Source organism: Lactuca virosa, chromosome 4 (assembly GCF_052849685.1).
Source record: "Lactuca virosa cultivar CGN04683 chromosome 4, Lactuca_virosa_CGN04683_v6, whole genome shotgun sequence".
Classification (NCBI taxonomy): Eukaryota; Viridiplantae; Streptophyta; class Magnoliopsida; order Asterales; family Asteraceae; genus Lactuca; species Lactuca virosa.
The window spans coordinates 242,327,389-242,336,814 of record NC_136429.1 but is presented as its reverse complement, the minus strand read 5'-3'; the positions used below and the strand labels follow the sequence as shown (position 1 = coordinate 242,336,814).

At 35.9% G+C, this 9,426-nt stretch overlaps 1 non-coding gene across 1 annotated transcript; it reads left to right on the top strand.

The window, feature by feature from the left end:
* The first annotated feature begins 8,980 nt into the window (after positions 1 to 8,980).
* LOC145110506 (small nucleolar RNA R71) lies at positions 8,981 to 9,087 on the top strand. Its single transcript, XR_013709885.1, has one exon. It is a non-coding gene; the product is annotated as a small nucleolar RNA R71 (small nucleolar RNA).
* The last annotated feature ends 339 nt before the right edge of the window (positions 9,088 to 9,426 follow it).

Here is a 9,426-nt window from a genome sequence, read left to right as displayed (position 1 = left end):
TTTCTTTGGCAATTTGTGTTGGATTAGATGTCTAAGCCCATAACTATTATTGGTATGTACTTGACCCGAAAGTAGCATGGCCCATTTGGGTTGCATGTCATCAGGACAATTTGTTAGGATAGACTCTTGAGAGAAGGTAATATATGATTTATTAATATATTATAAGTTCTAATATATTAATATGAAATCATATGTTTTAATTAGTATTGATCAAGAATTAATTTGGAATTAATTTTGTGATCAAAAGAGACTAACTAAATCTATGGGGACTAATTATGGTAATTAGTTATATTTATATGTGTTGGGCTTATGATCCATGTTGGACCAAGTTTATGTATGGATACATAAAGAGTTGGGCCACATGAACCATGGATCATAACACCCATGGGTATGGATTTGGGTTATACCCATGAGCCTTGGAATCCCACATATAAATATTTTATTTCATAGCCAAAATCACCACTAATGTATTCTTGGAGGATATGGACGGTTTTGGTGTGTATGAATTCTCTCTCAAGTTTCATCCTTTGCCCTTGATGTGTTGTGACTTCATTTGAGGCTTCCACACTATTGGGGCTAATCTCTTATGGCCAAATACATCAAGACTTCAAGCTACATAAAAAGGTATGTAACTCTAACTAGTATCTTATATGGTTTATGTCAAATACATGCTAGTTATAGGTTTAATGCCTTGGAAACCATTTGCATGTATAATTAGTGAAAACATAGATCCAAGGTATTTAGGGTTGTATGTGCACCATAGGATGCTGTAGTATACTAAAACCCATCAGTGGTATTAGAGACAAGGCTTGTTTTCAATTATACTTGATGCAAATGGCTGAAATTCGAAGTTTTTTTGCTGTCTGGACAGGGGACTCGACGAGTCCATTAAGGGACTCGACGAGTCCATGTACAAATTCATTCAACTCGTCGAGTTGGTTCTTGCACTAGGCGAGTTGGACTCCCTGACAGCATATCTTCGAGTTTTTTGGCTGGAATTGGACTGGGAACATTACCCTAAGCTGTTTTTAAACTTATAAACCTGTTTTTGATGTGGTAATGTTTATGCTAATCCAATTTCAAAGATAATTGTCAATGGATTCATGTTTTGTATTAGTTTAATGGTTAGACAAATTACATGAAAATTGTTTGATTTGAATTATCTTGTTCTTATGAGTTGGTTTAGATTAATAGAAAAATTATGTGATAATTTGTTTTTAATCCAAATTGATCTAAAAGTTGTTCATAAAATGTGTTTTCGTAACTTGTCCTCAAGTTATATGAAAAGTCTCATTTTTGATTTTGAAAACTCATAAGATTTCTGTAAGTTATGAAAATGAAGAGTCTCATTCTTTTAATGTTTTTAAAATCTTCCATAACTTGTCCTCTAGTTATGGAACTTGAAGAGTTTTTTCATTAAAACTACTTTAAACTCCTAAGTTATGGAAACCAAAAGCTTTTTGAATTGTTCAAAACTTGCCCTCAAGTTTTGGAATTTGTAAAGTTTCCCCTATGAATACTTTAATTCCAAGTTAGACCCTTAGAATTTTAAATAGTTTAAAGTTCAACCCTTATACTATTATAATAGTAATAGTTAATAGTTATATATATGTATAAGAACAAAGTCAGTCTTACCGTTAGTAGACCTCATTCACGAAGCCGGTCTATAAGGGGGGTATAAGGTTACTGCCTATAAAATGGCAGTTTAATGGGTGTCCACTCTCACCCACCGCTTCCTTGACTGGTGGAGTGTCGTTAGCCGAACAGGTTTGACAGGACATTAATTCTCCCTTCATTAAAAGTATAATGATAAATACTAAGTAACTAAACACTTATAAATTCCCAATCTTAGTTACTTAGGAAAATGTGAATTTGGTGCTAACCCATGAAATTACACTTTGTACCTTACCAAGTCGTTGGTGGAGCGTGTGTGGATAACTGGCACACTAACATGGACTAGCAAGGGTGGCAAAGGGTGACTTAATATTTATCATAGATCGGTGGAGCGCGTGTGGTTAACCGGCACATCAATTAGGTGATAAATATTAAGGATACCAAGTTAATTTGCATGGTTACTCACACCTTGTTTGCGATCCTCAGCATCCCAGTCATAAACTTGAGAGGGCACAATCGAGATTTAAACATGTCATTGAAGAGTTCAATGAATCTCAAAAGATCTAGGAGTTTCAAACCAATTAAAACTTAATCCCTATTTCATTTTTCATGGTGGAAATTGGTGAATCGTCATTCGCCTACCTTCAAATATTTTATAGCTTGGATTACGACATCCCTCTTCCAAGTTATAAAATGTTGTGTTGGGTCCTAGCCTTAATATTTCACATTGGGTGTTATATTAAGGAATTAAATCAACTAACTTGAATATCTCCCATTTTAGATGTCTGGTTCAGACAACTATGATCATCCCAAATCCCTTGGAACAAGCTTTCCTAATGAAGATGATGTCACGTGGTTGGATCATGGAAATCATACTTAAATTCCTCCACTTCCTCCAATTATTCTCCCTAATCCACAAGTTCAAAGACTTGAAAATTTTCAAGGTCACTCAAGCCCTATTGGCAAGCAAAGTCTATGTGTGCCCACATCTTGGAGATGAAGTCACATATTAACAAGCCGGGAGAGTTGGATGTCAAGGTCTTGAGGAAGTTGGTTGTTGACTAGGTTCTTCAATCACTTCCTAAGTCACATAGTGAGTTCCTTTAGGACTACTATATGACAGACCATGACATGACCCTTAATGATCTTACCTATTTGCTTGATGCTGCTGAATCAGCAATGATTTGGGGCACTGGTAAAGCAAATTTTGATTGGAAGATCAAATTCCCAAAATTCCATGGACATTGACAATGGTAAAATTAGAAGTTTTCTCTTCCCAATGGAAAGGGATCGGCCATAGTCAACTCGGTTGAACAAATGGTAAAGAGAAAGGCTAAGTCTGAGATAGTCCCGTGTACCATTCCCAAAGAGTCCATATGTTTCTATTGCCAAAGGAAGGGGCATTGGTTGCGAAGCTGCCCTATTTACCTGAAAGATCATGAGGATGGTAAAGTCAAAAAGTTTGACTCTACTTCGGGTAAAGTCCACTATCTAACTCTATTAAGTTCCTATTTTGAGATTCTTATTACATAATGTGAATAGGTCGCATTTTTGATGTTTTAAGAATCAAAGAAAAGAAAGGAAGCTTAAAGGAAGAGTAAGCTAATACTGATCGTGAAGAGATGGATTTCAATCGCATGATCTGAAGATCAGAATCTTGAGCTGCTACTTAAGAGTTATGATATGTTGCTTAGGAATAGATAACACCATAGTTTTCATATGGATTTGCATTGTAAGGAAAAGTTTTTCACCAAGTTTTAAAATAAAAGAAAAAGGTTTTAATTTTATTTATTTTTTAAATATCCTTACAATGGAATTTGTGAAAAATTGTTGTTTATATGATTCCATAGCTAGCAATATTGGAAAAATGGATTTGATTCTTTCGTTTGTGGTAGTGTCATAATTTACCAAATAAGCAAAGTTTCTCATCACCCAAGTTTCAGCTGGATAGAAACTTGGAATCATGCAACTTGTATTGTATGATGAATGAGAATTTTCATCTTTGGGAAATTAAGACTAATTCCTTGATCACATGTATATGTGAGTCAAGTGAAGGACTAAGGGATCGAGTACACATTCTTGTGCACTGCTCAAGGTCCACCACAAAGAATGATAAGAATATTCGTCATGATTTACTAAAAGTTAGTAAATATGGTTACACTTACAAGTTTAAGTGTAATTCTGAAACATTGGAAAAGTTTCAGTGTATGGCAGTACGAATGAGAAGAATCAAATTAGGCAAGAAAGATAAAAGCTTCTCCAGTCTGAAAAGATGGGAGAGTACTTTAGTATCGTGTTTTGTGATTATCTCAATGATTAAGAAACCATATCACAATTAATCCTCTAAGGACATCTTAGTGCATTTGTTTGACTAAGAAGAGGAATCGTGAATTATTGAAATGGTTGAATCAAAAGATAAATCATACTTCGTTCCAAAAACAACTCTTAGAGTAATACTCCAAGATTGTAACTTGAGTGACAGAATCTTAAGAAGGTTTATAACACTTGTCAAATGTAGAGTAAAATGTTTTCTTACTCTTGAACATTTGAAATTGGTAAGTTGTGATGTTTTGGATAAAACAAAAACCAACTAAGGCCAATTGTGTGAAGTGTTTGTCTTGAAAAGAATCCGCACTAACTCTTGAATATTTGTTTTATCAAGGAATGGTTCTTGACAAGAGAATCTTATATGTCAAGAGGTCAGTGGGAGTCTTAAAGATCTTGAAAAGTTTCAAGAACTAATAAAAAATAAGGACTGTTGTTTATCACTAGCACACGACTTGAGGTTTGTAACCTATTGTGTTGACATATTCTTGTTTCTGTACCCATTCCAGTTATAAGTTGACTATGCATGTGAGTTCTATGAGTTCTCAGTTGTTTGCATAACTACTTGGAAGCAATGGTATGCCTTGTGCTGCCAAGTGGCAAGAAGTTAAGATTGCACAAGCTCAGTCCATATGAGTTTGGATTTGTCACTAACCTTGTATTATGATTATGGTTTTGACAAATTCACATGGATATGAACACATACACCATAAAATCTAAGTGTCATTAGGTTTCTCTCCGATTCATGAAAATGATGGTGAGGAAACGCTTTCACTAAGTAGTTTTTAAGTAGATAGCAATTGTGATATTTGCATTCTCAAAGTCGTTAGTGGAGCGTGTGTGGTTAACCGGCACACTAACATGGACTTGTGAGAAATGGAAAAGGTCTAAACAATTGATACTATGATTACGACATCCCTTTTCATAGTTCTACAAATTGTTTAGACACACATGTGAGCTATCTAAGAAAAGGTGTATGATTTTGATAAAGCCTTATCAAAGCATCTCGTATCAGAAATCTGAATTTTGGTAAGAAAGTCAATAAAGTATTGATTTTTAGAAGTCTAGCTGATTTCTGGATACATGTCAAAGCTAGTGGGAGGATAAGTGTTATGCTAATAATTATCATGTTAGTGGGAGCATGATTATTATGTTAGGTGTTGCAAGTTAGCAATGTTAATTATAGAAAACAAAAGTTTCAATTCGTGAAGTTGCAGGGGTTGAAAAGTTGTTTTGCTATAATTAAGGGAGAGGAATTCATACTTCATTTCAAATCTAAAAGCTTAGATTGTGAGATTTTAATCAAATTTAGTCATGATTACATTATTTGCATTCTAAAATTCGATTATGATTACAACATCCCTTTTCATAATTCGAATTATGAGAACATGGCAAATTATAAGAAATATTATAGCAAAAGACTGGTCAAGTATCATGTCTTTATGTGAGACATCATGAATCGTGTCTTATATGCTTCGGATATAGGATCGATTGCATGTGCTATACTATTTATCCTTTCTAAATTTTCCAAATGCCTAGGGCATTAAGAAGGGAAAAGATCTAGAATTGGATATGACTAAAATGATTAAGTAATCGTCGAGGACAATCTGAGGTTTACCAAAGATTGGTTGCTCATGGACAGTTGGAAATATGGTGTAAATTTTGGAAGGACCATATTGACATATTCTAAAAAGAGGCAACTCTTGTTCAGAAGTGATAGTCAAAATGGGAATCATTGGAAATGTTTCCATAGGTGGAAGTTATCCATTAAATCTGTGTAAGATTAGAAAACTTAATGCAAGAAGGATGTTCAAAAGAATGTACTTTGAATTTGAGACTTCGTTTCCATGGAATTAATCTCCATTGGAATACTTTGTAATGTCTGTTGCCAAGTCTTGGTGATTTTTGTGCATAGTCGTTACAAGAGGATCAATGCATATAAGTTTAGAACCTAACAAATTTCGGTAAATGGTAAGAATTTGGTATTATTACATTTATCATAAGGATTTGGAGTTGTAAAATGAGCATCATTGAAGTCATGTTCAATTGATCTATTTCACAAAGTAAGGATCATAGACAAACATAGTGTGTATACTTGGAGTATGGCATAACTATTGTTTGGACAAACATAGTGTGCATGCTTGGAGCATGGCATGGCTATTGTTTTGATTCAAGTATAAATTTGATTATTTGAAACATTATACAATGAATAATTAGTAATCAATATGGTGTTTAAATAAAAGGTGTTTTATTTACTCTCAAAGGTGCTTGGGGCCATATAGGATTAGTATTATTCTTGTGTTTCACTTTGCATGTTTTGACTTCTAGAATAACTTGGTTATTCTTTCCGAATGACTAAGTTATTCAAACCATGAACAATCGATAATACGTTGGAAGTAGGTATTAAGGCAAGACTGTCATGAATTGGGCTTGTAGATGTCTAAAAGTGTTTAGACATAGCAAAAGTTGCTACAACATTCATGACTGCTCCTGGAATGAGATTCGAGTATTGGATTAAACCCATGCTCATTTGAATCACTTCATGGATTTTATCACGAGTGATCATGAGACGATAATATCTTATATTCTTCAAACGGAGACGTGTGAGTTGTAGTTGCGCGTCGGTTGCACATTGACATATGTAAACGCAACCAGTAACTTGGTTGTTATAAAACATATCGTTGTGTGTAATTTGATGAGTAAGTACAAGAGAACATTTGGGTCAAAGTTTATCCATTCCTTTTACCCTTGGAGGGATAAAAGTGATATTTGTGGGCCCCTCGATGATTTAGAGATGACAAACATAAGTGCTCGGCCAGGCCTGGACTGGTTTGAATTTGTTCAATTAGTCGGTCGTCATAAATCGGAAATCGGGAAACAACAAATGGACAGAGAGAATGATTATAATCCATGTCTCAGTCCATATGATATCTAGAATGGAGGAATATATGATCCCTTATCTAATGGACGCGTCATTGACTAGGTCAGAGTTCGACAACGGCTTTTAAGAGCTACGATTGCTAGTCGGGTTTTGGATTCTTACTTGCAATAATAGTTTTAGACTTATCTAAGTGGGAGACTGTTGGATTAGATGTCTAAGCCCATAACTATTATTGGTATGTACTTGACCCGAGAGTAGCATGGTCCATTTGGGTTGCATATCATCAGGACAATTTGTTTGGATAGACTCTTGAGAGAAGGTAATATATGATTTATTAATATATTATAAGTTCTAATATATTAATATGAAATCATATGTTTTAATTAGTATTGATCAAAAATTAATTTGGAATTAATTTTGTGATCAAAAGAGACTAATTAAATCTATGGGGACTAATTATGGTAATTAGTTATATTTATATGTGTTGGGCTTATGATCCATGTTCGACCAAGTTTATGTATGGATACATAAAGAGTTGGGCTACATGAACCATGGATCATAACACCCATGGGTATGGATTTGGGTTATACCCATGACCCTTGGAATCCCACATATAAATATGTTATTTCATAGCCAAAATCACCACTAATGTATTCTTGGAGGATATGGACGGCTTTGGTGTGTATGAATTCTCTATCAAGTTTCATCCTTTGTCCATGATGTGTTGTGACTTCATTTGAGGCTTCCATACTATTGGGGCTAAGCTCTTAAGGCCAAATACATCAAGACTTCAAGCTACATAAAAAGGTATGTAACTCTAACTAGTATCTTATATGGTTTATGTCAAATGCATGCTAGTTATAGGTTTAATGCCTTGGAAACCATTTGCATGTATAATTAGTGAAAACTTAGATCCAAGGTATTTAGGGTTGTATGTGCACCATAGGATGGTGTAGTATACTAAAACCCATCAATTTGTTCAACATTGCAGCTGAACAATTTTCATTAATCACCACCTTGGACACCTCTTCTAGCTTCTTCCTATTTGTGAGTAGTTCCTTCAAGAATTTTGCGTACTTAGGCATTTATGCAACCGCTTCTATGAAAGGAATGTTGATTTGGAGGGCTTTGATATGTTCCAGGAACTTTTGATGATCTTCATTATGCTTCTCTTGTCTAGCTCGGCTTGTAAATGGCAAGGGAGGTTGATACAGTTTTAAAGGGGGGATCTTTTTCTGTTCAGATCGTAGACTCGTCGAGTCCAAGTCTGGAACTCGACGAGTTGTGTCGACTATTTGCAGTTTCGGGTCTTCTTTCTGTTCCTCCTGCACCTCTTTTGGATCTTCATTCATGATAGGGATCAGACGGGTAATTATCTTTCCACTTCTAGTCGTCACGATGTTTATTTGAGCGCATCTCGAATTTTTCTCGGTATTACTTGGAAGTTCAACCGGTGCTCTTTGATTGATTTGTAATGTAAGTTGGCCCAACTGTTTTTCAATGTTAAGAATAGAGGCTTGCTGGTTTCTCATCAATGCTTGTTGCTCTTTCATCATGGCTTGTTGTTCTCTTATTGCAACATCGGTTTCGTTGTGCCTTTTCTCGGATGCGGCTGCAAATCTTGTGAGCATATCTTCAAAGTCCATTTTCTTTTCTTGCACCGGCTCCTCCTTTTGATAGAACCCTCTTATCTTCATCCTATATTTCTCCTCCTTTGCCTTCTTGTACTCGTCGTATGGTAGCCACTCTTTTTTCGGTTTTCGCCAATCTTGATCATATCTATCGCCACTAGAGTAACATACTTGCACTTTCCGGTTCCCATGCTCGTCTAGATCACAATCTTTAGTAAGGTGAGGCCCGCTACAATTCTCACATCCCACCCGGATGACATGGATGGATTGATCCATCTTTGTCATTCTTCGATCCAAACTATCTAATTTAGCCATTACTGCCGCCATATTATCGGAAACTGAGTTTACCGCCCCTCGAATCAAGTCATTCCTTGAATTATGATATTCTCTAGAGTGCTTAGAGAATTCGTCAATTAGCTCCTTTATGACTGCGGGTGCTTTCTTTGTGAGTGGTCCGTAGGAGTCAAGGAGCTGCCTAGTTATCACGTTCACTCCATCATAGAAAATGGAGACTTCTTGCTGAATGCTTAAATCATTGTGGGGGCAGTTCCTCAACAAGCCTTTGTATCTCTCCCACGCCTCATAGAGTGACTCGCCTGGTTGTTGCTCGAAATTGGCAATGGCTTTCTTCAACTTTGATATTTTTGAGGGAGGGAAAAATTGATCAATAAATTATTCACGTATTTTAGCCCATGTGGTGATAGATCCTGAAGGGAGTGATTTCAGCCAATCTTTTGCGGCTCCCTTAAATGTAACTTGTAGCATACAAAGCAAAACAGTCTTGCGTGGCACATTAGGGATGTTGAAGTAGTCGGCTATGTCGTTGACCTCGTCGATATGCTTGTATGCGTATTCGTGATCTTTCCCGTAGAATGGGATGTCCTTGAGTTGAGCGAGTATGTGGCCTTTTAGCTCGAAGGTAGCAGTTTCTGGAATCGTGGGTTGCACGAGTTCCGGCCCGGTATCATCACACAT